The sequence below is a fragment of the Scophthalmus maximus genome, chromosome 21, assembly GCF_022379125.1.
Source record: "Scophthalmus maximus strain ysfricsl-2021 chromosome 21, ASM2237912v1, whole genome shotgun sequence".
Lineage (NCBI taxonomy): Eukaryota > Metazoa > Chordata > Actinopteri > Pleuronectiformes > Scophthalmidae > Scophthalmus > Scophthalmus maximus.
Window position 1 is genome coordinate 9,283,091 of NC_061535.1, and position 27,632 is coordinate 9,310,722.

The 27,632-nt window shown below is 44.9% G+C and overlaps 1 protein-coding gene across 2 annotated transcripts in view; it reads left to right on the forward strand.

Moving 5' to 3' along the window:
- nrp1a (neuropilin 1a) overlaps positions 1 to 27,632 on the forward strand; it is a 166,709-nt gene that overhangs the window by 79,822 nt on the left and 59,255 nt on the right. The window contains exons 2-10 of one of the 2 annotated variants that reach the window (XM_035619378.2): positions 7,040 to 7,160; positions 16,298 to 16,387; positions 17,928 to 17,989; positions 18,115 to 18,152; positions 19,444 to 19,586; positions 19,824 to 19,933; positions 20,267 to 20,638; positions 21,067 to 21,257; positions 22,604 to 22,834. The gene's annotated coding sequence lies outside the window, so the exon portion shown is untranslated. Of the gene's footprint in view, positions 1 to 7,039; positions 7,161 to 16,297; positions 16,388 to 17,927; positions 17,990 to 18,114; positions 18,153 to 19,443; positions 19,587 to 19,823; positions 19,934 to 20,266; positions 20,639 to 21,066; positions 21,258 to 22,600; positions 22,835 to 27,632 lie in introns of those variants that run through there. The other variant, XM_035619379.2, reaches the window with a different exon arrangement.

The following is a 27,632-nucleotide window of genomic DNA, read 5'->3' on the forward strand; positions in this document are numbered from 1 at the left end:
TGAAGCACATATTCCTAAATGAACCTCAACAAGCTTGTGCGCCTCAGAGGTTCAGAGCCTTATTACACATTCAACTTTTAAAATACATGCATTTTCCAAATATAACAAACAACAAAGAATAGGGTAAAAACTATTTTTTAATTATTGATAATTGCTGTATTTCAAAATGTCAGTTACCTGACCAAGGGACCATCGCCATGGAGACTGTAATTATGTATGTCCTGATGTGAGGGGTGAAAATAGACATGGGAGAAAGGGGGTGAAATTGTAGAGGACGTCAGTGAATATCAGAGCTTGAGCCCTGCAGTAAATAATGACTCCACTGCCGCACTCTGTCTCCAGCTGAAACCTCTCTGGTCTCTCGGAGAGAGTTGCCAAGGAAACAGTGAATGAAATAAATCTACAGTTTCATGTCAGAAGGTTTAGGGAGACTTGGAGGAACATGACAGGAAACAATCAAATCTGCAATCATTTGTGTCCTGCATGGCTGTACACATACAGAATTGTGATATGTGGAAAACGGGCTGCATAAAACATTCTTCAAGGAGAGAAAAAAGGGTGGTGGGGGGGGGGAATTGCTTTTTCTGCCTTGTTATCATGTAGGAACAGAATGTAAAACTGTGATGGGGGAAAAATTGTGGGGGGGGGGCACATTTTGAAGTACATTGCGGATTTTTCCTTGAAGAGTTCTGCCGCCTTGAAAACAAACAAAGATGGCAGAGGTGCGAAAAGCTTTTGCCGTCACTGCGAATCATGGCGGCAAACGCACTGGAAACCAACAGCAGCAAAAACAAAGCCAGCCTTGTTAGCATCTCGCTTTGTGTTCATTCGGTGTATCTGTCAGTTATCTGGCTTGTGTTGTTTTACCTCCATGTTTCTAATTGACAAGTCTAAAGCCGCCCCCCCCCCCCCCCCCCCCCCCCCCCCCCCCCCGTTCTTAATCCTCCCCACCAGCATTAATTAAACATCCCTCCCCTCGTCTAATTAACAGAGCATTACGAGGGCAACCAAGTAAGTCAGCACTCTGCTACTGATAATGTATTCCAAAGTATATATCAGGCAACACAATTCTCCCCTCTCGCTCTCTCTCTCATGTAATAACACACTGATCAAAGTTTTGCTCCATTTTGATAGGATGCAAAAATCAGATTAATCACAAAACAAATGCAAATCTGGTCTATGGTTTGTCAATAAAGTAAGAGAATGTGATGAGAAAAAATGAGTCAAAATTTAGGTCATGTAACACATCTGAATGGATGAAAACTTTGGGACTGTTTTCATGTGTGTTTGTGGCCTCTGGTGTTGCGTCAAACTATTTGGAAACTGTCACAAACTATTTTCCTCTCTCCGACTTCTGGTTTTGAAGAATGGTTATTTTGCGGCTGCCGTCTCGGCAGTGATCAAAGGCCAGAAGCTCCTTTCCATCCTTCACTGCTATGACTGTGTTTTCTGGATCACATTTTGTAATATGAGCATTTGACGTAGGTGGAAAGCCCTGAAATGCAAAGACATGCCGACAAACGGTTCTGCTTTTAATATCTACATTTCTTTTCTATTTTTTTTAGGTGCACAATGAAAGAAATGTCACTTTCTCTCTCTTCATGCCGTGGGTCCAGAGCGGCCAACCTGTTTTTGTTGTTCAGAATTGTCTTATGAGGCACTGAGATGAGATACAGCATTTGTCTTTGTGTGTGTGTGTTTGGCATATGTTCAGCGTGTATACACGTTTGTTCTTTGTGTACCGATGTTTGCCGCCTTGTTTCCTTCAATTACACACGTACAACTTGCCAGCAAACTCCCAAGTTCATCCATAATGGATCAAGGGATATTCTAGCCGCTCGTACTGGATCACCTCAGTGAGCAGGCCTCAAACAGCGCGGCATGTCCTGGCAATTGTCCCAGCAAGAGGAATGGGGACCCCGGTGACATGGATCTAGAGCTCAGGCAGCGCCAAGCTGCTCAAATATTGATCATTGGGAGCTGTCTTTGAGCTGGTTGGTCTCAGCCAGCCAGTCAGTCAGTCACCCACGGGACTCGGTTGGTGGGTTGAAAAGGCCACAAGGCAAACGGAGAAAGAATTCACAGGTTTGTCTGACTGCATCCGCGTTTAACTGGAGAGATGCTGGGGCTTCTATCGCAGCGGTCGTCCTCGGAGACGGAGAGAGGGGGAGAGCATCACCTTTATATTGATGTTCTGCCCAGCTGTGCTAGATGACACATCCCAGAGGATGAACGCAGGTTGATCATCGGGGGTCAATAGTCCATTGAACACCACAGAGTCTGAATTCAGCATTGTCAAACAGAACGCAGCTTGTCCATGGACAAAACTTGCTGTGGAAATCGATTGGAGAGAATGATATTCCCAAACTTGAAAGTTGTCCTGTAGGACAATTCTAAAGATTGTTACTAGGAATGTTTTTACAGATCTGTACAACTATCTGTTCATAAGTATCGTCAGTACATATGTGTTCAAATCCCAGTATTTCCTTGCACATGCCCTCTGAGTCGCAAGCACAGACTGCTGCTATCTCTGAGCACCAGCTCAATTCTGTCCTCGTCTAATCAAAACATGAAACGCTCGCCTTCAGCTTTTCAATCACTTGTAAGCTGTCAAACTTTTGAAGTGTCCTCTCTCTCGGCTGTCATTCAGCTGTCATTTCAGTGCCGTGAAGTTGCGGGACCCACCTCCACCTCTTCATTGCGGATGCACGACCCTGGAGTCTGTCTTCACATTTTCTCATCATGAAATGTGATTGCAGAATAAACCCGTTACGGTTTTCCAAGGCGCGTCTTGCCAGTGCATCTTTTCTCACTGTCAAGTGTCAGATAGACTTTATGGGAATCACGAAAGGTTTGAAAGTTTCTATGTGGTTCTACTGTAGACAACACATTCATGTTTCGCTGTACCACAGCACTATATGTATTTACTCAACCAGAGAGCTCTTGTTGGAGATTGTGGGGAACTCGAGGCTTAATCACAAAGCTGCAGATCTCAGACCTGGAAGTTGAGGAATGTTCCCAGGTGCTGATATTCAAAATACAACTTCTTTGGCTCTGTTGCTCGCCTTTTCTATGATTAAATTGAACTTTTTCTCTAACTTTTACCTCACCTATAGGTAAATTGTCCAGACGCCAAAAAACAATCTCTCTGTGACTCTTTCCATACTCTCAGATCCTATTTGGACGCCTGCCACCGTTTCCCTGCACGACAACGCAGCATCAGGTGCTTGGGTCTGCATTTCGACTCATCCCTTGCCCAACCTGAATTTTTCCTCATCGTGACTGCAGGCTGCTGAGTGGTGATGGCTGGCCGAACATCGCGGCCCTGCCAGAATCCTGACACGGGCTGCAGATGCAGGGACTGACACGAGTCCCCTCACCCCACTGGCACAGGCCCTCGCCTGGCCATCTGGTACTTCTAGAGCAGGTGCCAGTCACTCAGCGCATCCGTCTGTCTGCCCGCCTGCATGCAAGACATGGCCCTCTGCTGAGGCCTTCAGACCGGCTTCACAGCTCCACTCCCTCCTCCTCACTTCCCCTTTTTCGCCAACAGTGAGTTATCTGCTGCCCAGGCCTGACCCCATGGGGTAAAGTTGAGCCAACATGCTGTGGTCGTTCAGAACCAGTTCGCGCACATGATGGGCCCGCTAGTCACTTAGCTTGTGCGGAACAAAGAGGGGACGTACAGAATAAGTGACGCGTGCTTAGACAGATTGTCACTTTGCCCGATTTCAACATGGCGGAATGTCAGGGGAATGAGCAAACGGGCAGCCAGTCACTTTGTCTTGCGTGTTCAGGGCGATGTCTTGAAGAGGAATAGATGTGTCGCCAAGGCCGACAAGCTCTTGTAGAAACCCTCATCAATCCTTCCCCTGTCAGTCAATGTTCGGCTGAAAGAAATCTCCCGATCGAAGCAGCTGGGAGCAGAAGATGAAGGCGCTGATTTGACTGATGACATTTCAGTGGACATTAGCACTTAAGCTGCCTGCTTTGCGAAAAAGCCCATCAATATTACCGCCTCCTTCTTGTAGACGGGCGGCACGTTGCTCTCGCCCTAATTTTTTCTGCCTTTCATTTCATTAACTCAGATGTCGGCTGAAATGAGCAGCTGTTTTTTTGTTTGTTTGCTTGCTGACATTTCCTCTGATGTGGACAATGCATCAGAGCAGCCATAATCTCTGCCCATCTAAATTGCTTCTTTTTGAAAGGAGGCACAGCTCAAGATTCGACACGAGTTGCTGCTAAATCCATTACCCTGGCAGCTTGTCAGTGAGTGTCAGTAACTACAGATGAAGGAATACATGGAGCTCTTCTAAATAAGGATGGATGACATCAGACAAGTCAGTTTGTGGTTGTTTGGATTTTGAACCAGATACTTGTATTTCAATTTCTGAAGTTTCCTTTTGAAAGATGATCACATGCTGTACCACTTGTGTTATTCATCGCCATGCTTTCGTAATAGTCTCCCAGCCACATTAAGTCTTCCAAACAAGCTAACTTGGAGTCAGATTGTAAACCAAGCCGGGTCTGTTGAAGTCCAAGTGTGTCTCCAGGTCACGGCGAGAAGGTCGACATGAAGACAGATGTTGTTTGCGCTGTGTAAATGCTGGAGTTGTTTCAGGGGTGAGCAGACACGTGAAATGATAAATGTCTGTCAATGAGACCCAGCACCCCTCAAAGGGAAGTTTTGCTCGCGAGCAGCGGCCTCACGGTCTTCAAAGGGCCAAACCGTGCCATGCAGCGTGTTTTGCAAACCACAGCAGCTCTTATCTTGGGAGTCATAAGCACTTCCAGAAGTCCTATCTTTTTTGCTGTCATGGGTTTAATTATAAACTGGTGAGTGTCCTTGTGGTCGACGTGTGATCTAAGAACTGGATGAGTCACTGTTCCAGTTTTTTTCTGCTCAAGTCTGCTTAAGTCTTGCACCGCTGCATTATTACACGGCAATTTTCAGTCTCAAAATGAAATCCTCAGATGAGCATTATAAAGCCTTTCAATGGCTTGACCCCACAAACATGCACATACAAACGCAGAAGCCTTCCCCACCCATGCGTGGCAAGAAACCCAGCGTGATAGCAGCATTCCAGCGCACATTACTATCTTCATCTCTCTGCTGCTCTAACACCCTGACCCGTTGTTCAGAGATAAAGAGAAGGGGACCATATGCACACAAACGCTCGCTCACATACCGACACGGCGATAAATGTCACTGCTCTCCTTGTCCGTCCCCCCCCCCCCCCCCCCCCCTTAGATAAAGGCAAAGATGAAAGCCCCCTAAGGAAATATAAAGGGGAGAATCATTTCTTGTGTTTGATAGCATCGGCACGGCGAAGACAGAGGAAATGCGTGTGAGGCTCAAGAGGAGCATTCACTGCAATTGCGTTACTTCACGAAGAGGCACAAACACAACACTTGGAGCATCGTGCCAGCGGCGTCTGTCCTCGGGTGCTCTCCAGTCTGAGGGGAAAATTAAATCTTTGTGTATAGTGTGGAGGACGTTTGCATCGTTGAGAAAAGCCGCTCCACGAAAATGGGCAATGCGGAACAGTCGAGGCGATTTACAGATTTCGCTCAGTCAGTTCAGGTTGAGCCACATAAGAGGGAATTGTTTGACAGTTTCCCGTTGCACTTTCTTCATCTCTGGAGTTTGATAGAAATGGTTGATTCACTGTCTCGGTTCGAATCCAGCAAAGTGCAGGCAATGTTCAAACTATTCCCTTCTCTCCTTCATTTTTGAAATGTCAGACGAAGAAAAACAAAAAATCATGACCAAAGGGAGAAACTTGAGCAATCATACACTTTGCAGTGCGGGTGTTTAGTACTCTTGAAGTGATGTATTAGTCTCTTAATAAAAGGCTCTTACCCCAAATCTGAAGGAAACGAACAAAAAGTGCAGGATTGTGTGGTCGAAGGACTTCATGAATCATACTGATGTCGAGCCCACCCCAACCCCCCAGGGTAGTTTATTGAGCGCTATAGGCTCTTTCATTGTGTACACAGTGAAGGGCAACATTTTTGCAAGTCAGCCAAGTTGTTATCTTATCAGATGTGATTTGTGTGTTTGTGTCTGGCAGAATTTATTAAACGCTGTGAAGTCTTAATTAAAAGTGAGGAGCAAAAACTGAATACAGATTGCAGGTGATCACGGTATTGAAAGTGAAAGTTGCTTTTTACGCTTGTTGACTTATAAATCTTCCCTCTTTGCGAGAATTAATGTTTTTTTTTGGGGGGGGGGCATATTTATTCTACCAGTTACTGGATAAAATATAGACACCAGCACTTATCTACATTAAATTATTATTGTCCAAAGAAAGGCAATTTACCCGTTTGTTTATTATCAGGCTTAATGTTTATGGATCATTCAACATGTATGTTGATGTACTGTGCTGCGCGCATGACAGAGGGGCAAACCGTAATGATTGCAGCAGATTAATTGATAAGCAGAACATTTTTTTTTTGTTTTACTCAAGGAAAAGTTCCAATATTTTGGCAAATACACATTTTTACTTGTTTGCCAAGAGTTAGATATTGTTATAATTTTCATGACTTGACACCGAGGTTTCCACCAGCATAAAGACGAGGGATAATATGCTTGCCATACACTGTCCAAAAGTGACAAGATTGACTGATAATCAATGAGCGTAGACTGATAACTGATAATAATGTTTGCAGGAAAGCTCACAGGTACTTGGGTATTTGGATGTTAGTACAGCTGTACATGATATTGATGTAAATGTTATGATTGTACATCATAGGAATATAGAAACTAAATCTATATACACGCATATCCATAATTAATTCTCATACACACACACTGACAAATACAACCATACACGTACATTCAACAGCAACACACACATTTAATTCAAAAATTACAATATAAAAACAAACAGGCTAACAAAAAAACCCACAACAAACCATCTTTTGTATTAATTTCAGTTCTGTAAAATTGTTGCTGCTCTGTACTAGTCTGTTAATATTACCTTCTCTGTGGGAGCAAGTCATGTAGGGTTGTTGCATGTGTCATCTCTTTCACCAGATGAGTGTCTGTCTGCCCCCTCCTCCTCTGGAGAATCGGGAGTTGCGGTGCCGGGTTGCGGCCCCTGGAGCTGATCCCGAGGGCCCCCTTTTTTGTGCACATTCTCCAGCAATGCAGCCTGGTTTGTATTGCACCCCACACCAAAAGGACAAAGCACCACACTCCAAATATGGGCTCGCCACAGCAATAGAGACGGTATGTGGTGGCCGATCGGCGTACACACACTGCCTGCTGTTTTGTTTGGCTTCACACTGTCTCCAAAATATGCATCGAAATACTGTGAGACACTGACCACTCACCAGATAATCATATTCACACACTCATTCCTGCTCTCCCCTCACACTCCCCCTGCATAGTCAGACACTTCTCACATTTTAAGGAGGTCAACTATATTTGTTTCTGCAGCTGGAAATTCCAAAGAAAGCCAGACATAAAATAATGTGAATAAGCACATTAAAGAATCACAAAAGTTTTAACCCCTTGTAGATATAAATCCTATTTAGCACATACTGTCATGTAAGTACATGCATTCCTCTATAGTTTATCTTCTTTTGGGGTCCTGTTCAACAAAATGTACCTACATCGGGGCACATTTGCTGGGTCTCTGTGGAACAAGCAACATCAGTTGTCTATAAGCGCCAGACCAAAACACAAAATTGAGTTGGAGGGGACCAGTTTCATTGACGAGTAGTGAGTGGAGGAAGATCAGGGAGGCCATTCGCATCTGATGCCAGGGAGACCAACTTTGAATAGAAACCAGGGTTGCAATCACCTCCGCATATGTGATCATGTTCTTGTACATGATCAAAGTTCCATAGTTAGTTCACATGATGGCAGCTCAGTTGTCTCCATGACAACTGTGGAAAGTAATAATGACCATGAGATCTTGTTCAAAGCTTGTAGAATGTGCATGTGGCCACCACTTCTCCTTTTTATATGGTTTTCTCACACTCTGAACCATAAGACGCCTCTGTCAATGAAACATAGACTGTCCCATCCAGTCAAAATAACATTTTTTTTAACAAAAATTTGGTGGTGAAAAAAAGTTATCCTAAATAAAACTGTGTGTGTGCACGTCCCTGCCAATGGGTGATTGTGGGGGTAACAGCAATCAGCCAAGAGTCTTTGGAGTGTCACGTTCTCCAAAATCAGCTCGTCTATCACTTAGAATCCCTTTCATCCCTTTGTATGACAAACAACATCTGCAGAGAAAACACACTCGGCAATCAGCCTTTCATGGCTTGATCTCTCTAAATAGCCAATTTGCTCTTTATTTTGCCTCCGCTGTACATCAACTGAGGCAGGAGTCAGTTTGGTTTTCCATCTCGTCCGTCAGCAGCCGTCAAGAACACTTGAGCGCGATGAATGAGTCACTTTGAATCAAGAGATTATACTCGTAAATTACATGAATAAACATCAGTGATAAACACAATGAGCGTGCCGTCTCTCCTCATGCAGTTTTTTTTCTTACTTTCTCGCTTCATATTATTTTAATTCTCACCTATTAAAATGCATAATCTCCTTTACTCATCACAATTGCGGAGAACAATTGCAGCCCGAGAGTCGTCTATTGTATCAACAGTATGATAGCGAGCAACAAAGGCCTAATTACTACCTGCTGGATATGATGAGGAATAATTAGCTTGATTGTGGGGAGCCACCGACGACGAGCTTGCAAGGAGCTCACCGGTGCCCATTAATGGAGTGAAATAAATGTATCATCTCAGATGTGTTCACATGCGTAGTCAGTTGGATGTAACGACCGCAAATCCTATCCCGTTTAGTTTGAGTATATCTCCCGGGTTGGGCTCTTCAAATCCTTCGGCAAGCGTTCGATTTCCCCCCGAAAAGCAGTGCATTGTGAAGGAAGCCAAAACAGAGGGAAATAATGATGTGAGAGCTAAACACCTCCGGTAACTGCCTTCCCCACTAAGAGCCTTTTTCAACAGCTCGCAAACCTCAATGTATCACGGTGAACGTATCACAGCCTTTACTCACACCTCCTCCATATGCATCTGAGCGTTTAGAGCTTCTTTGCTGGGTTAAAGTTTAATCCTGTGTGATGTTGTGTAAAAAAAACCAACCAAACAAACAAAAAAAACAACCTCCGGGACCTCCAGGCCTTTCCTTGTTGCTGGGGTTAACTTCCCTCCCTGTTGGTCCACGCGTAACAACATTCCTGCTCCTCGGGCCGGCCGCAGATCGCTGCGGACCATTAGCATTGAACAAAAGGAGCAGATCAACGGGGGCAACAGGGGAGAGGGGGCAGAGTGCGGAGGCAGGTGCACTTTAATGACCATGGTTCTGTGCACCAAGCGTGTGCACTCCCCGAAATACACTTTTTAACAACTCCGAGACACCGCGGCAGACGTGCCGCCACTTGAGAAGAAACCTCTCCACTCTCTCTCTCTCTCTCTCCACAGTGTCTCTTCCCAGATTCTATCACACTTTCACAGGTACATTTGACAAATGCCGTGTGGTTAAATGTCAGTGTGTGGCCAACTATTTGTTTCCCTTCTGTGCATGTGTGTGGCCACCTCGGTCTCATTTTTGCTACCCAAAACATTACAGATAGCTCCATAAATCAGCAGTGGCTTTTGCATCTTTTTTTTTTTCTTTTTCCCACAGTGTAATTATATCCTAAAAAGCTTGCCTCTGTTCCTAATGGGAAACAGTGATTATTTCACTGAAATTACCAAAATAAGTCATTGTAACTTGTTGCCCGCACATTAGTGCACGAAAAAAAAGAAGCACAATTGAATTGTGAGGGGAGAGCAGCGCATGCAGATGAAATATGTTAATGAGCTGCCAAGGAATGAGCGCAACTTCTGGTTAATGGCACAACACTGCAATCTGGCCCTCCAGGGGAGAGAGAAATGAGCATCTTCATCACCACAAGCCCCCCCCCCCCCCCCGTCTGAGAAAGGGAGGCAAGAGTCAAGCAGACAGACAGCATTAAAAACCCAACGAGAAAGACCGAGAGGGGGCTGCTTCCCGTCCACATTATCCCTTCAACCACAGAGGGAATCGGCAAAGACAGGATAATTTCCTTGAAATATCGGGGGGGAAAAAGAGCACATGAAAGCAAGAGAAAGGATTAAACAAAAAGGGGGAAGCGTCAGGAAAGTGAAGTGGAAATACAGGAGAGGGAGAAGGAGAGAGGATTTGAGGCACGAAGCCGTGAAGGGAATGATCTCTGCAAAAGTGCTGAGGAGGAGCAGCAGCAGGGGGTCGCCGTGAAAGTGGCATCGGCACATCTCGGGGAACCGGGGCCATCAGATCCCATCCCTCTCAACGTCGCCGGTTGTTTTACACACACAAATGTAATGCCGTTTCAAAGCCATTACAGAGCACCTCAAAGATTCATGGTCGCCTGGCTTTCCCTCGTGTTTCTGCGACGGTCCAAACGGAATATATATATATATATATATATTTTTTCTTTTTTTAATCTTTTTCTCCTCTTCCTATCAAAAGCATTGCTGGTCCTGCAGCTGTGGGAGCGAGCGTGACAGCCGTCTGACATCAGTATCCCGGCCCTCTCCTGGAATGATACCACACGTGGGTGGGCTGCCTGAGCCGCTGAAGGGTGAATCCTGGAGACGGGGCACGGCGAGGTCACGATGACAGCCCTGAGCATGACGCAAATAGAGGAGGCGATGTTTCGGGGTGGAATTGCAATCAACCAGCCAGTGTTGATTAAAACGACACAGTTGTTTTGCATATAGGGGGCTCCAGAAAATGAAATGGCCTTATTAAACCGTGGTCTGTCTCGGGCTGTGGGGGAAGAGGCAGCGATAGGAGAAAAACATAGACAGGGACAATTTGACTGCTGTGTTTATTGTAATGAAACATCTCCCGACAACACAGAAGTGGTTTGAGTGGCAGGCTATTAGTCAATTCAAATATTCCGACAATCACAGTCGGGAGAATGAAAGAGGGACAACAGTAAACAAATATACTGCTACTGATATTGTTTGTTATTTCTTTTTCTTTTTTAATAAACCCAGCGAATAGACCAAAACAAACAATTAATGGATATTGTATCCTCGGAGGAGCCGACGCCTGATACACAGGGAGCTCATTATCATGAACACACTCTGTATTTATTTCGATTCAATCCTGTATACATTTTCCTTCTGCTAGGTATACTCGCTGCTACACACAATGTGTGTTAATCCTCCACTGCAATTACTTACTACAGCATCATTTACTCCTGTTCCAACCCCTTTTTGGGGGACTTACTGAGCCTTGTTTTAAAAAAAATAATTAAATAACACCTCTCTTATCCTTATAGTCTTCATCGCCAAGGTCATACAGAAACAAAAGAGTACCAGTGCCACTTAAAAACTCACCAATTGCGGCTCAAATTCAAAACAACCAAGAGACATGTTTACATGATCTAAACCTTTAATTTACTTCCTTCCTCTGTCTGTTTACATCCCGTTCACACGCTTTCTCATTTGTGCACTTTGTTTATTTCACCCTACAGCAGCCCTTAGGTTGCGGGGCCTGTTTTGCTTGTGTGCATACGCGATGGAGTGACATGACAAAAGGGGTTACAGTCTGTTTTTCGCCTATTCGAGACCGGTGATCATTTTGTCTTCCCCGTCCGCAAGATGGAGGAGGCGTACAGAATGGTGATACACATCGAAGATTACCATCGCCCCGTGGATGCCTCATTGTTCCCTCCATGCTTGATTGATACAGGTTGTCACCTGTGTGTGTGTGTGTGTGTGTGTGTGTGTGTGTGTGTGTGTGTGTGTGTGTGTGTGTGTGTGTGTGTGTGTGTGTGTGTGTGTGTGTGTGTGTGTGTGTGTGTGTGTGTGTGTGTGTGTGTGTGTGTGTGTGTGTGTGTGTGTGTGTGTGTGTGTGTGTGTGTGTGTGTGTGTGTGTGTGTGTGTGAGAGAGAGAGAGAGAGAGAGAGAGACAGTGACAGTGAGGGAGAGCCAAAGACAATGAAATTCCAGGGTGAAAATGACATGGCTATTTAACAGCTAGTTGTGCATAATTGTGCCGCAAATGACTTTTGCATACTTAAGAGTAGACGTCCTAGACAATCACTTACCCTTTATTGCACACAGAGGAAAACACACACACACCAACACGCAAACTTAATCATGATAATAGCTTTCGTTAACAGCCGGGGTTGAAGGCTCCAGTGTTGACAAGAAATTGTTTTGTAAGAGGTTTTAGAAACCAGCCTCTTATTCACTTAAGGGTTATGAGAATTTTTTACAGGGAATTATTAAATCTATAGCACCGTCTGTCGTGTCCCCCCCCCCCCCCCCCCCCCCCCAATAACAGTTCATGTACATGTTCTGCTACAAGGCACACGGCTGGGTTGAACGATGAGGCGAGTGCTCCACCAGAAACCCGGGCTGCCTAATGAGAAGATTTAGCAGAGCCCTGGAGTTGGAGACTCGCCATCAAGTTGCACTAGTTGGAATTAGGGAGACTAATTACGTCCTGAGGGCTGAGAGGGGCTTCCCCTCTCTACCTGTCTCCCACTCTCGCATACATTTCTCTTCTTTGCTCACAAACACACACACACACACACACACACAGACTCTTCATTTTACGATCAAAGCGCTAAAGTTCATGGCACTGATGCATCTCCAAATCCACTTTTGCTGCGCCAGGCGCAAAGTTCCGAAGGGTCGTACTTAGTCTCTTAATTAATCATTAATGTGTTTTGGCCGTAACATGCAATAAGCCAATCGGCGTGCCGTCTCTTTATTCCCTTCTAAAAGCCAGGGTAAGCGTGCACCCTGGCAGATTTTAAATGACATAGATGCAGCGAATGCACTTGTCGCCTCTTAACGCCCGGTGTAGGTTTAGGGCCCCCCTCTGTGAAATACGCCCCGGCCGCAGCTTGTTTACCATCTCCTGATCGTCTGACAGCTCCCCTCTTACCTCTTCACACAGGAGGCTGTTTGGCCATCGAGGCCAGGTGACAGATAAGCCGGTGGACACTCCGCGTCCAGGGCTGTAACGACGCTGACCTTTGTAAACACAGATAATCAGTGACTCATTCGCCTCTTGAGTCCCAGGACCTCTGTTGTTTGGGAAGGTTATCTCTCCGACTAAAAGTGGAGTCTGCACCCCGCAGGCATGTGAACAGGACGGCAAGCTTGTGTGACCTTGTTAGCCTCTGTGTATGCAGAAACCTCAAAGCTGCCCCTGGTTAAAGGTTAACACTCAACACAATCAAAGGCTTTTTGTAGTCGGTGACGTCTGCGAGCGTGGATCTCATCAGCCGTGGAAGCTCTACTCACGAGTAAATCCCCAAAAGAGAATTAATCACAAAAAAACCCAACCTGATTGTTCTGTTCGGTAGCTTTCAAAGTTTGTCTGCTTCCACTGAAACTTTGTTTTTACGTGTAAAATCCCTTCCCTAACCCTGACCTAATTTTGGGACAATGGCTCACTTATTTCAAAAACCACTGACAGGCCCGTATGCAAACTGTTAGTTGTTGGTTTGTGCTCATTGAACAGAGCTCACCCTGAACAGGGCAAGAGGCAAACTGCTGTAAAAATCCACATTGAGACACGTTCAGAACATCCTGTACACATGCTCCTAAAACCTGATGATTATCAGCACGTCCCACATCTCTTAGTTGGAAAATTCTAAATACAGCACGAGTTCAGATATCCAAACAGAAATATGCTGCTTACGTTTCCCATATACGGAATAATAATGGAATATTGGCGTGGCGGTGAGAAAAGCTCCAGAACGATCATGGCAAACAAAAGATTCATATTAGATCTCAGGAAAGACATTTCGAGTCATCCAGCACCTTTGAATACATACGTGCGCTCGATCATGTGATCACTTGAGACTTGTTCGTGAGTAACTTTTACACAACACCAGAACTTTTACTATAAGTTTTGACAACTCCAGAGGATTTGTTAGTGTAAATGTTAAATGTGTGATAATGTAAATAGGGACTCTTGTTCTGATGATGCTAAAGAAGTGAGGTTAGTGCAGAAAGTTCACAGTAACTTGCTTATTCCAGTGCATGAAATTACTTTTAATTCACAAAAAACAATGAGACCAAATATGGAGCCTGAGATCAGGACTGTTTTTTTCAGGCCATGTTTTTGCATGTGTCTCTGACCCGCTGACTTTTCAGCCTGTTGCTCAACTCGCCTGATATCGAGTGCAATTCTTCAATATTTGCCTGCCCCACAAGACAGCCAGCCTTCGTTTTTACGGAGTGAAACCAAGCAATCCAGATCCTATCTATTTGATTTCTCACAGTCCTAATATAACCTCTTCCATATGAGGCTTTTTATTACCGCTCAGGGAGACCAGCTTTATTTGCAAGCTGTTTGCTGTGGCAAATAGTTATTGCTCCGTGGCATTTCAATTGAATAAGATATCAAGTTATTGTGTCATTCACATGGGCCTCTGTACGTGCCTCCAGTAGGAAAATCACATATTTAAATAGGGATTTTTAATAAAGGGAGCTGGAGATAGGATTCTACCTGAAGAGGGTAGAAAATATCCAACAATGGTCTGAAAAGAATAGTCGTCCCCGACTGATAGCTGATAATCTTTAGCACTCGAAACGTGCACACGCGGAGGTAGGTTCATCTGAAAGCGCTTTCACAACATCATGTTTAAGAGTACTGACAGAATATTTCCGTCACGCTGAGCGGTGTGAATGTTTGGCAGCGTTTCAATGTACTCTGTGTGTTTTTCGCTTAATCTAAAAGCAGAGGATTTTACTTTCAAACATCTCGTGGTGCAGTGGAAACGTGGTCACAGTGATCGACTGCTTATGTGCATTAAAGATGCGCCTACAGTGTTCATATGTCTTTCTTTACATGACAATATGGAGAAAAAATATTTAAAATAATATATAAACAGTTTTCAGAGTGACTATTTCTACGGCAGAAAAGTAGTTCCAATGACAATTGCGTACACATTTTATTTTTTATTTTTCACTTCCATTTCATATTAGTGGTGTCTGCAGTGCGGATGAAAGGATTTTATCTTTGACCTGGTTGATAAGATTTGAAAAAAATAAGTTGTCACTGAACCTTGAGCAAAATCGAGTCACAGTGTGACTTTGCTTTGCTGAAACCTGCAGGCGCCGGGGCTTATCTATGCAAAGCCCCCATCTGCAGCTGCCAAAGAAAATACCTATTTCACCAGAAAATTACCGACATGTGCCCGCAACCGGTCTGTGTGCAGCTAAAACGTTTGGCCACACACTGATTCCTTTTCTTTATCTGCTCGCTGACAAAATTGTTGTGGGACACCCAGGATGACAACGCACACAAGCTCACATCAGGCAAACACAGACAAACAGACTCCGCTGCTATCCAACTGAAACAAACACACACACACACACACACACACACACACACACCTTATCACAGCCGAGGTAGGTGGTTTTGAAGCTGTGACAAACTGTCCAGCTGACTGAGGCTATCCATGGAGAGCTTTTCTGTTCCGTTGTTTGATGCTGTTTTAGTAATTAACTCACACAAAAGCTCCGGCAGCTCCCCTCTGATGTGCACTAAACACAAACACACGCACACACACTGCACGTCTATCCTCCATGATAAACAGCGGCGTCTGGGGGATGTGCAGAATGTATCAACAACACATGTTGTCATTCGGAAATAGTTTCAACATGAGCATATGGAATATGTAAGAATCTCTGTTTGTAGATGTGTTGAGGAACACGTGAGGTTTTGATTTGTACTTACGGAATCAAATGCCGAACGTTTGCCTGGCGTCCTTCAACAGGTCCTGAAACACGAGACTCGCACAGTAATAGCTGGAGTCCCGTGCGATGTAAATATGTCAGCACTTTACAGTGTAAACCATTAAAAGCCGCACTGGCTATGTGGGAAAGGGCAAGGAGACGATAGGAAGAAAATCTTAATTCTTACTGTGGGCGCTTTTCGTCTGTAGACAGGAGAATTGGTCAAATCAAGTGCGAAAAACTGATTTTAAAAAGGGAATTCAGCAGATGAGACTCGAGAAAGACTTAACATTACAGCAGCAGTGGCCAAGGAATCCTGACTGTGGTCCATCAGTGTAGGTCAAGGTCCAAAACACTACAGTTTCCACTTCTGTCACTTTATTGCATCTTTTTTTTTTTTTAAATGTTCACCTCTTTCAAACGTACAGCTTGAAACCAAAAATCTGATAAGCCGATAATGAAATGCCTTTTACAACGGCATGTTGTGTAGCTTCCTTAAAATTGAATTCATTCCGTATTTCTGTTTTTTCTTTTGCAGCTTTTGATGAACACCATTTCCCACGAGGCCCAGACCTTCGCATGCTTAACATCTTGGCTCGACAAGTTTCCCTTGAGAGGTCACAGTGAGGTGAGAGGTCACAGCGAACTATTTTTTTTTTCTTTCTGTGCTCACAAAGTAATCATTGCTAAACCGTGTGTTAGAATCACAGAAGTTTCGATTCCCTAAGCACTGCTGTAGACCAGTGGATACAAATTTGGTGAATATGGAAAATATACTCCGGAAAAGAAATCAGAAAATAATATAATCACTAAGTCAACAAGGACAAGTAGCTGTTTTTCTGGGGCTTTCGATCGCGTCACATGAGGTTCCTCAGTTGAATTGCGGACGTTCCAACCGCAATCTTTTCGTGGACTTTGTTCAACACTTTGAGCTTTTACATTTAAAGACGAGAAGCTCCAGAACGGCCTCCAAACGGACGTCGCGGTGCGATCGTTGTGTTGAATGGATGTTCGTCTTTGAAGCCATGCGCTGCTGCCAAAATGCTGCTAATTTATAAGGAAGGAGACACATACACTAACACAGAGCCAGTCTCTGGCCTCCTCTTTGTGAAAACAAACAGCGCCAATGACAGACTTTGTTGATCCTATAATGGTCCATAACAGTATTTACAGTTGCCGCCATGGAGCTTAGCAGTGCAAAGTTGTGCTTTTTCAGAATTCAAACCAGAGCCTTGCACTGTATTTATCTAAGTCTTGTCTCTTCTCGAGTGTTTGGTGAAAGAGGGGAGCGGCGTTTTCATGTTTGGAGAGAGTGATTCCTCGTCTGGTGACGCTGCTTTTGAAGGAAGTAAACTCGAGCCACGCTGTTTGGTTTATCTTTCAGAACTTTTACGGCCCTCCCTGGGTTTGACTTCTTACCCTCCATGTTTATGAGGGAATTCAGATGTTCAGATTCAAAGCTTTTGAAAAATTCTTGTCCACAATAAAGGACACCTTTTTGTGGCTACCTCGACCATGACATCTTGCGACTACAGTCTAAACATGGGAAGCGGCAATGAATACGTCGGAATCCCGGATTAAACAAGCAGTGAAAGAAGTTTCCACTTATTGAATCATCCAGTTTCCGAGCTCAGACCTCAAAACCCGACCGGTGCCCTCAGCTGCGTTAACCAACTGCCCTGACCCTAAAGAAAAAACCCCTCACCCGCATTGAAAACCCAAAGAAATTCCAAGCATTGCGTCGTGTCGCTGAGCCAAGTTAAACATTCCACATGAATTGGTATCAGAGGAGGATTTGAAGAGTTGCAGTTGAGTGTTGCAGACTGTCAGAGACACTTCCAAAGCAGCCTCGTATCTAAGTGAGATCATTTTGTCGAAGCATCCCCTGAGGTGAATAGCCTACGAGGCCCCTAATAATTTTATTACCACATATATCAAGGCCAGGCTTTTGCTGGAGCTTGAATTTGCCTCTGAGCTGCAGTGCTACCCCTCCACTCTCTCCTCCGTTCATTTGACCTACAGCCATTGCCAGCTTCTCTTCCGTTTTTTTTCTTTTTCTTTCTCCCGTCTTTGTTTCCCTGCCTGTCTTCATTAAACTTGTCGAGTTCCTGCGGCGGCTATGCCAGCCCTGTATCATGCTCTGCTGTTCTCATCACCGTGCCCTTCAGCTGCCTGGAAACAGAGTTTGACGAAGACACGCGAAGAGGCAGCGAACACCTCCTGACACAAGGTAAACATCAGACCTTGTTAATTAAAGTATGGGGAAAAGTTTTAGAAGGAAAGTGAGAAGCAATTACAGCGATTACTGTTTGGTTTTGACAAAATGTAATGGCGTTTCCTTTGTTTGGTCTGTAGCTAATATATGAATCCGGACCGAGAAGGACTATGGACAGGTAAAAGCCTTGATGTTGTTGGCAATCAAGGATACTCATATATTCTATGTTTCTCCCCTTTTCCCCCCTTGAAGTCCAAACCAACACGTTCACAGTCCCAACTTGTCACATACAGACAATTGGCCAGGACCGTTTGGTGTTTCGACAGTCCTCAAAATGTGTCCGATGAGAAGCAGGAGCGACAGACAGAGAGGATCTCCCTCCCTCTGTGTATCCGGGCAGCCGTCAGTCCATCATCTGTGACGGCGAGCCGGCCGTATGTGTGGATTTTTCAAAGCAGTGAAGGAGCACATATCAAATGCCACCAGTCCTACTTGTCAACAGGCCCCCCATTGTATCTCCTCAATGTGTGAGACACATTACAATGCCCTGTCAGTTTGGTTTTTTTCTGAAACCAAAACAAATGTGGCCGATATCTGCGTCAAAGCCGTGCAGCAGCTGACATCAAATCGATACGGGGGCATGTGTTTGTGGGCTGCCCCGTGGCTGCAGGGCTAATGACAAGGCAAAGAAAAATTAAGTGTCTGCTTACAGGTGCACTTCCTTGGCCTGACAGAATGATGGGAAAACAAGGGGAAGAGCAGACAGGAAACCGGTACAGCTGAGAGGAACACCTCATTTGGAGAGTTCTTGGATATGCTGTGCACAATGCGACGTGACACTGATTACCACCGGCGTGTCAAGGCGAGATATCCTCGGCACGTATGTGTCGCGCTGGGTGTGTGTATGTGTTTGTGTGCGTGCGTGCGTGTGTGGGTTGCCTCAAGGGCCCATTGTGAGGCGGCGAGGGCGGCAGAGTTGGAGAGGCACGGACCGGGACTGATAAAACAGACAGAGGCATATCGCTACATCAGACGCTGGCAGTGAGACAAATGGGGTCGGAGAAGGTCAACGGCATCACAATGTCAGTCTCAGTCTGCTGCTGGTATATGACCGTCAGGCGAGCGGAAACAAGGGAGCTGATAAACCAAAGGATGAGCAGTCGCGCTATTGCTTAACAGCCACAGAATGTTAGTTTGTTAGCACATAGTTTGGTATTCGATTCATATCAGTGAAGCTGAAAGGGAGGGGAGGGCATTTGAGAAATCACCAGAGCCTTTAATGGTTGTGTCCAATTGCAGATTAAAGTAACAGTTAACAAGAATGCAATGTGTGGTGCTGTTAGTCTTGTTATGTTCGCATGCATCTAGTTGCCCGTTAAAAATCAGCAACTCTCACCAAATGCTTTATAATTAACTGTTAAATAAAATATTAAAAGATGTGTTTACTCTGTCTCTAAAACTCCATGTAGACCAGGCACTAGAATGGGTGAGCCGATTGCAATCGAATAGTGCAAGCGAGGTGTAAATGCACCTAAGATGCATTGAGGACAGCTTGTGATCCAAACCGCCTCTGGAGGTCGTCAGGGACGCACTGTGACCACGTTGAATAAAGGTATGAATATATTTAGTACGTCTATTACACACGCAACAATTGGTCGTAGATGATAATCGCACTCCACAGTTCAAAATCTGCTACTGTAGGCAGCCGTTATCCAGTAAACACATGAAGCAGTCCCCATGATATTGAAGACACCTGTGGACGAGACCAATCGCAAAAAAGGAAGCAAACACAATGACGCAGCTTTGCGGATGGCTACTAACTTCTTCCTCTATTCTTGTTGTTCTTCAGATTTTCGTTTTGTGTTTTTTTGGACAAGAGGAGGATGTGACGTGAGCGAGTCGGAGTGATCGGGTCTCAATGGGATCTCTGTGGACACTGGAGACACATATCAATACCAGGTGTAAATGTAATCAGGATAAAATTCTATCTAGATACATTGTGGATAGGATAAATGTTGTAGTGCCAGGTGTAAATTGAGTCTAAATCTCTCTATCTGTCTGTGTTTTGATTTTTTTTTTCCAGTAGACAACAAACTGTACATTCAAGTCTTACATCAAACAATAGTATACATGGTTGTGTAGTTGTAACCAACTGCATTTTTCTCCCCCCCGTCAACCTCCATTTCTCTCTCCCTCTCGTTCTGCTCTTTCTGTATTCACTCAATCGCAATCTCTCTTTTTTTGTTCTATTTCTTTCCCCTCCTCCTGATATTTATATTCCTCTGTCTCTAGTGATTGCAGCTTCTCTCTCCAGCGCTCTCTATATCCAATTCCATTTCTCCCTCACTGTCCCCTGTCTCTGTCTCTGAATCCAAATATTTCCATCCCTGTCTTGTTCTCACGCTGCCTCTGTGCGACTACGCGCGTCTCTTCTCCCCCTCGGTCTCTGTCCTGCTGCATCTCTTCTCCTTTTTTTTTTTTCTCGCTGTCTGTCTCCATTTGTCTCAGCGGACAGGTCGGTTTCTCTGAGGGCTGCGCTCTGACACGGTGAAACTGAGTTAGTTTGTTCCTGCAGCGACGGCGGCACTTGGCAGTCAGGATAACAACTCCAGATATTGACGGAGAGGACTTCGGGGTTCAGCGAGAGCTGGATAGGAAGGAGAGGTGAAACCTGAAAGCACTGCAGACAGTAACTGTAGCTGGAGTTACAAGAAAACACACAACTCCACAACTATACGTGAGCCAGAGGTTCCTTAAAATGTTTTTTTCTTTAGAGGCTAATCGTGGTTAGAGCAAAAATTGGGTCCTATGCTTTTTAATATTGGTTATGATACCATACATTGACATCATTGCTGGGATTTGGGAACATGGCAATTCTCAGAATGGCCAAGGAACATGACATGTTTTTAACAAGCCACCAGTTTAGTAAAGTACTAAAATCACTCATCATCAAAAACAAAAAGTGAATGTACCAGAAATAAAAATAGCCTGTAATGATCTGACTTTGCACAGTAAATGTATGCACAAAGTTAAAAAAAACCTCTATCTGAATGACGAATTGAGTTGTGTTTTGTTTCCCTCTTCCAAACAAGGTTGTGCAGCCTTCCTGACTCCTCTGACTGATGGAGACTCTTCGCCAGTTGGACTGAACCGTTGCACTGTGACTGGTCATCTTTGGATGCCTTCCGTTCTCTCCCACATGATTCTGATATCGGGGGAAGATTGTCAAGAGTGAGGACGACATGAATCAGTGTAATGGAAATACTTTCCCACTGTTGCGGTGGTGAGTTTATATTAAGTGAAGGACCTGTGTTGGCACCCAGAATCAGATCGCCGCGCCGGGACTGTTTCTGGTGCATAATTCATCGTGGGTCTGGCAACCAGGCATTTTGACTCAGGCTGCCATTGGGTTATGTCATTTTGTCGATGACAGGAAAATACTGCAAGACTTACTAAAGCCACAACAGGACATCATAGTAATTTTAAAGAGCCCAGCTCCCCCCAACTTTGTTAAATTTGACTATCAGTCTATAAAGACGACAGGAATATTATCCATAACTGAGCATCATATTCCTCGCTGTTGCTACACCCTAAAATCCCATTAAGCAGTGCTGAGGACACAGGGGGGTCTATTAGGTTTTTGGGGTGGAAGCCAGATTTGTTTGGTTAAAAAATAATTTGAAGTTCTGCCCATGCACAGCCTGAGGACGCTGATATATCCTGAGCAACCATGTGATGTGTAATGTGCATCGGTTTGCCGCTGGAGAAATTTTTTCGGCTTCGTGACGAGTAAATCCTTTACTCAGTCGCATTTTTTGCAGGCATTTCTCCATTTTGTTCTCACATTTAGAATTATATATACTCTGAGAGTGCATGCAGGTAGCTGAACTGACGTGGCCATGTGATTTTAGACCTTTGATGTGAGAAAGCTCCTCAGTTGTTCTGCTCTCTGTGGAAAAAAAGGGGGCCTGATCAGAAAAGATGGGTAATTCTACGCATATCAAAAACTCCTCTTTGGTCTTCTTGGGAAAAATGCAGTCTTGTGATGTGTGTGTTTGTGTGACTGATACCATGGCGCAACTGCTACTTCCTGGTGAAGTTAGATCTGAGTCAAACATTGGTCTTTTCTCAGAGCCTCTTTAGTCACATCCCGTCAGTCTTTGCAAAATAATCCAAGACTAAATCACCAGGCCCGTCACATGATAAGAGTTTGGTTGGCTTTTTTTGTCGGCGGCGGCAGCAGCAGCTGCTGCATGAACACGGTCCGATCTTGTGACAAAGACAGAAAAACCAACAGACGTTTAACACAAATGTGTTAAAATAGCAACATGAAAAATAGAAATTATCACCATGACAGCAAACACACTGGATGTGTGCTCCACATTCACTCACACAAGCTCGCACAGCGGGACCGAAGCGGTACCTCCCACCCCTTCAGCAACACACACACACACACACACACAGACATACGCACACTCATTTACAAAGACCAGCGTTTCATCTTCCTCAGTTAACCGTCTCACTGTTTCGGCTAATCTTTACCATCAGAGGCAGGGCCGCCATTGTTGGGATTTCCTCCTCTTAATTACTGGGACACTGGGCTTTGTGCTTACTGTGCTTCTGTTTCAGGCTCCATTTCCAACCCTGTTTTGTGTCCTTAACCCCCCTCGTGAGGTTGGAGGGCCAGAGGGGCAGCTAGGTTTACCACCTGTTGTGGCAATTACTAACAAGCCAACAAAGCATGGAAGCCAAGGAGAGGCTTCATTTCACTCCGCAATACCCTTCATCTTACCCGGGAAAGCAGTGCAAAGATCGGATGCCTGTTGGAGCCGAGAAGAAAACGTCTCCATCCACAGACAGGTCAGCACTAGAGGGGGGGGGGGGGGAAACTAAATACATAACCAGCCTGGATCGAGTGCTTTAAATAGAGGAACGGTGACTGAATCACTCCGGGAGTTCAGAGGTGAAGAATGTGCAGTTTAGCAGCATTGTGTCACATGATTTCCGAGCAGCAGCAATCTGAAAGTTACTGTATGAAGAAAAGCTTCTTTTTTTTTTTTTTTAGGGTCATGGCTTGTTCATGAGACAATACAAAGAAGATGGAAAAAACGATGATTGATTATCTATGATATTATGTTTGTGATTATGTCTCTGGCCTTTAGCTTTGATGAAGGTCACCGATCCATGAACAAACCATATAAGTGAGAAATTTTCATAACATTATGTGCAAGGGGCCGTAAGTGTGTTTGGGTTTAAGTCTTATCCATAAGTTTAAAGATTAAAATCTCCTCTTCACCGTCTGTCTGAGGGTGAATCACACAGAAAGCGTGCATTACATGTTTCTCTTTTCTTTTTCTTTTTTTCTGGCATACTTAGTGCAGCCTAATCTCCGAGAGCAGTTTAAATCGTACAGATCTCCCTCATTTTATCTGTTGTGAACAGTATCTGGAATGATTGATCAAGGCCCCCAGCTTCACATTGAGCTTACTGATTTCTGTATATAAATGTATATAAAATTATATGGTTGATTGCTGTTCACATCTGGCTTTTGATGTGGCCTCGATGTACCCTTTACATTATCCATTGTTCTTCTAAACAAGAACTTGATTCCATAAAATCATATCTTATCAGCGCTGCATTTTTTAGGAATTTACGTTCATAGTCCAAGTTTACAGTAAGACAGGAAGCAGTGTGTGCTTTATGATGAGTGTCATCAAGAAAATATGTCGGCATGAGGCAGTCATGTGGGAGACGTTTGCATCCAATCACGGATTTGATTTATTTTTATATCTATCTAATACCAACCACGATTAGTTCCTCGCTTGCATTGTAGAAGGAATAATTCAAGAATGCTGCCACTGAAAGTTCCGAACCTTGTCATTGAAGGAACACTTAGGATTTTGAGGGTCGTCCAATGTTCCTGTCTGGCAATAGGTTTGCTCTCACTATGATTTGCTGTTTAATACACACAAAGCAGGAAGCGATCCCTGAAAGTCTTGATAAATGGGGAGGAGGGTAATTCCCTTACCCGCCGCATGTCAGCTTGTATCAGAAGGCTTCACCTTCACAATACAGACAGTGTATGACTAAGGTTTCTCTGAAGACCTTGGACAGACTGCAAGTATATAAATATTAGCCGTCGTACTGTGTAGATCTCTATTTATAGATTCCCCTGGGAGCAGAGGGTTGCCGCGGCAGCCACCGGGGTGATTTTAGGGAGGGTAATCTCTCATAATTCAAGTCGGATGGATTCACCAGGAATCAAATCAGCTTCCCAGACTGTGAGCTGAGGAGGCAATATCCCAGTGCAATTCTTCATTGACCTACATAGCATTTCTCCCCGACAGTTCCTTCCCGCTCTGCACCACCCTCCCTCCCCCTCCTTTGCCCTGATCTCTGGGGCTTCTCCTTGTGTATTTCATGATGAGCAGCACAGTATCCATCATCTCAACCTCCAAAGTGGTGGTGGGGAGATAAGTGGAGAATAGAACATTAACACACCTGTATAGAAAAACAAAATATACTGTAGATATTAAAAAAACAACAGCTTTGCACCGAAATTGTAATATGCCAGGCGGTTTTGCTCCCTGGCTCTCCAGAAATGCAATTAGGCATCAGAGACGATCGCAAATCTGTGTCTCCAAAAAAATGATCGCTTGATTAGGTATCGAAGATTGGGTAATTTCCATCGGTGATGATGTGAAATTGGGGTGCTGCAAGAAGTGTGCGGGACTCACACACACACACACACACACACACACACACACACACACACACACACACAACAGACACACACACACACGCCCATCCATTTGCAGATAAATGCTGTCACATGTGCAGACACTCATACAGACCCACATGCACACCCAGAGACAGACAGTAGGCTGCCTCATCATTAATTCAGGAGCCATCACTCTCACCCTCCTTCTGCTCCTGAGGAGCTCTCGATGCTTCCCGGCAACATTATGCATATTTATTCATACGTCTTCCCCGCTTCACTAAATGTCACTGTAAATGTTTCTACGTCTAATGAAGCCATTTCTTTATGTTTTGTTTTTTTGTTCTATCCCCCCCTTCAGCCCCGCCTCCCCCTCGTCCTCTCCCTCTCCGTGTTTCCCCTGCCGCTGTTTGAGTGAGGAATATCCCTCAAAACGTCTCAGGTCGGTTGTTTTCTCTCTCTCTCTCTCTCCATTACCATAATGTCTCTAAACTTCCGAAGCGCTTTATTCAGCCCTCTGCTAATTCCATTCACACTTAGTTTCACCTCGCCCCGAACGCCTCGGAGGAGAAACGCTGCCTTTGTAGCAATTACTCCAGACCTTGATCTGAGTGAGCCTCCCTCTCCCCTCCCACCCCCTCGCCCGCCACCCCGCCTTTCAAGAGTCCGTGTTGCAGTCTCCTCCGTTCTCCCATGTCTTCACCCGGAGCCTCGGAACGTGAATTTGAGAGAGCCAGCTCACTTCAGCCTCTGTTCATCTTTATTTCCAATTCTTTGTTTTCAAAAACCATTCACCTCTCTCCCTCCATGGCTTCTCCACCTCCCGTTTCGCGCAGACAAACACGCCACATTCTTCCCGAAACAAAAAGACCCAGGATTACGACACGAGAACAGAGTTTGGAGGAGTGTCGTTGGGTGCCGGCAAGCCTGTTCAAGGGTGCGTGAAAAATTCTTTGGCTGGTAAACGAAAATTGTAAAACAGGCACAGTGCTGCAGCTTCTCTGCTGTGGGGGGCAATACAGCCCCCGTTCACACGTCATATAACCTCTGTCCCTGTAGCTCTTGTGCGGCGGTCGTCATGGAGAGGACAGTGGAACGCAGCATGATTAGTAAAAGTTCATGGTCTGTACCTCTAATTCACTTTATAATGCAGGGGACTAGGAGGGGTTGAGGTTATTTGCCTCTTTAGTTGGAACGTAAACAGCCAGAGTATGTGCCACAGCGATGTCCCTGATACACGCTCTCCGACAGTCGGAGAACTTGCTGTTTTTACAGCAGGAGATCCTGCCAAGACGGATGAAGCAGCTCATATCAAAGGTTGGGGGTTTCGTTGCGCATAAATCCGAGAGCTTAAATGGTCTATATGACAGCGGCAAGCAAGACCCGTGGAGTCTGACTGAAATCACACACACGTCGGTTGATATGACATCAGGACTGGCATCCTGCACCCAGTCATTTGAGGCAGCGAGGCCTGAAAGTATCAAACCTTGCTGTGCAGCTGCAAATCGGGAAAAATGGACGACATCTCTTAGTGGGTGGCCCAACTAATCCCCCCCGAGACTGCTGGTTGGTTTGATTCTCTGAAACCAGTTACTGTGCGTGATCACTAGAGTTTGTAGCTTCAGGGCATTTTGTTTGATCGAAATCAGAGGATGAGATGGTGAACTTATTGCGTCTCCCCTTGTTTTTTGGGGGGGGGGCTGGAGCGGAAGTGAGAAAGGCAACACGGGAAGAAGGCCGTGAAGAAGATATTTGCCCAAATACAAGGATGAGACTGTTTCGTCTTAGTTCAAGTCAAACCTTGATTTTATTTTGACCGAACTAAGACCGCTTCCTTTCCAGGGTCTCTGTGCGCTTGTTTTGGTCCATACGAGAGTACGATGTTTTCATTTCTGCCCAAAGCAAATTGCACCCAGTGGGACAAGCAAGCGGCGTCCAATTAAACTGAGCTCAACAACACAGATCTGAAAGTGTTGCAGAGACGACAACGCGCCGAGTTAAGTCTCTACTCATACACCAGCGGGGGGTTGACGGGCAGGAGGCACTTTTCATGCCGGAGCCCAGAGTTTGCCTCCTGTCACAGACCTGCCATCAACGTTTGCATTATTATCAACCATTACCAACATCTCTCTGAGCCTCAACCATACAGTAGCTGGCACGTGAAAAAATATCTTTAAAATGCGGGATGACAAGACGTGTCGTGTAATCACAGGTTTTGCACAATGTTTGTGGTTGGACTATCAGGAGCCTCCAGACCTGCTTAGGTTTTTCTTGGCAAAGATGCTGCAATTTTTCTTGAATTGCACCGGAGTGGCGGACACCACTCTTCTGAAATACATTCCCCACGTTTAGTGTTTCTCGTTAGGTGGCGGTGGGCACTGTGTAATAAGTTGGTGCTCTGTCTCCCGTAGGGGTTCTGCAGGCCATGACATGCAATTCACTCATCGAACCGCTCTGTGCGCCTTCATGCCCCTCACAACAACATCACTTGTTCTGGTGGGTTTTTCTGTCATTTGTCACCTGTCAGTAACCTCTGATCCAAAAAGAAGCCCCCAAAAAAGTGTTAAATCGTGTCTGAATTCTTCACAGCCGACTCTGTGGCAGAACGCTCACTCTGACTTCATGCCAAATGGTTTGAGCGTGAACATTTCATAAAGGGCAGGCTAATGAAATCAAGTCCACTTGCTCACAGGGGCCATAAAATGTCTGCTTTTGTACCAGAGCTAATTATTCATCGGGGCCTTACTAAAGATTAGTGCGGATAAATATGAAGAAGCAAATCCTTTAAATGGCTCTTTTATTGTTGCCCCCCTCTTTTAAGATATGGCACATGCAGGCACCCTTGTGAAATGACTCGAAGCCATTGTTCCTGTGTTATCCGGAAGACACGAAAAGACTAGTTAGTGCTTCCTTTGATAGAGATGCCCGGCACCATTTTAA